Below are 894 nucleotides of genomic sequence, written 5' to 3' on the forward strand. Positions count from 1 at the left end.
CTAGGTGAGTGATCACAGCATTGTGATTATCTGGGTCATGAAGTTCTTTTTTGTACAGTTCTTCTGTGTATTCTTGCCATCTCTTCTTAATATCTTCTGCTTCTGTTAGGTCCATACCATTTCTGTCCTTTATCGAGCCCATCTTTGCATGAAATGTTCCCTTGGTATCTCTAATTTTCTTGAAGAGATCTCTAGTCTTTCCCATTCTGTTTTTTTTTTCCTCCATTTCTTTACATTGATCGCTGAGGAAGGCTTTGTTATCTCTTCTTGCTATTCTTTGGAACTCTGCATTCAGATGCTTATATTTTTCCTTTTCTCCTTTGCTTTTCACTTCTTTTCTTTTCACAGCTATTTGTAAGGCCTCCCCAGACAGCCATTCTGCTTTTTTGCATTTCTTTTCCATGGGGATGGTCTTGATCCCTGTCTCCTGTACAATGTCACAAACCTCCATCCATAGTTCATCAGGCACTCTATCTATCAGATCCAGTCCCTTAAATCTATTTCTCACTTCCACTGTATAATCATAAGGGATTTCATTTAGGTCATACCTGTATGTTCTAGTGGTTTTCCCTACTTTCTTCAATTTACCTATAAATTTTGCAATAAGGAGTTCATGGTCTAAGCCATAGTCAGCTTCCAGTCTTGTTTTTGCTGACTGTATAGAGTTTCTCCATCTTTGGCTGCAAAGAATATATCAATCTGATTTCAGTGTTGACCATCTGGTGATGTCCATGTGTAGAGTCTTCTCTTGTGTTGTTGGAAGAGGGTGTTCGCCATGACCAGTGCGTTCTCTTGGCAAAACTCTATTAGCCTTTGCCCTGCTTCATTCTGTATTCCAAGGCCAAATTTGCCTGTTACTCCAGGTGTTTCTTGACTTTCTACTTTTGCTTTCCA

The sequence above is a fragment of the Bison bison genome, unplaced genomic scaffold (genome assembly GCF_000754665.1).
Source record: "Bison bison bison isolate TAMUID 2011002044 unplaced genomic scaffold, Bison_UMD1.0 scf7180017864517, whole genome shotgun sequence".
In the NCBI taxonomy this organism is placed as follows: Eukaryota; Metazoa; Chordata; class Mammalia; order Artiodactyla; family Bovidae; genus Bison; species Bison bison.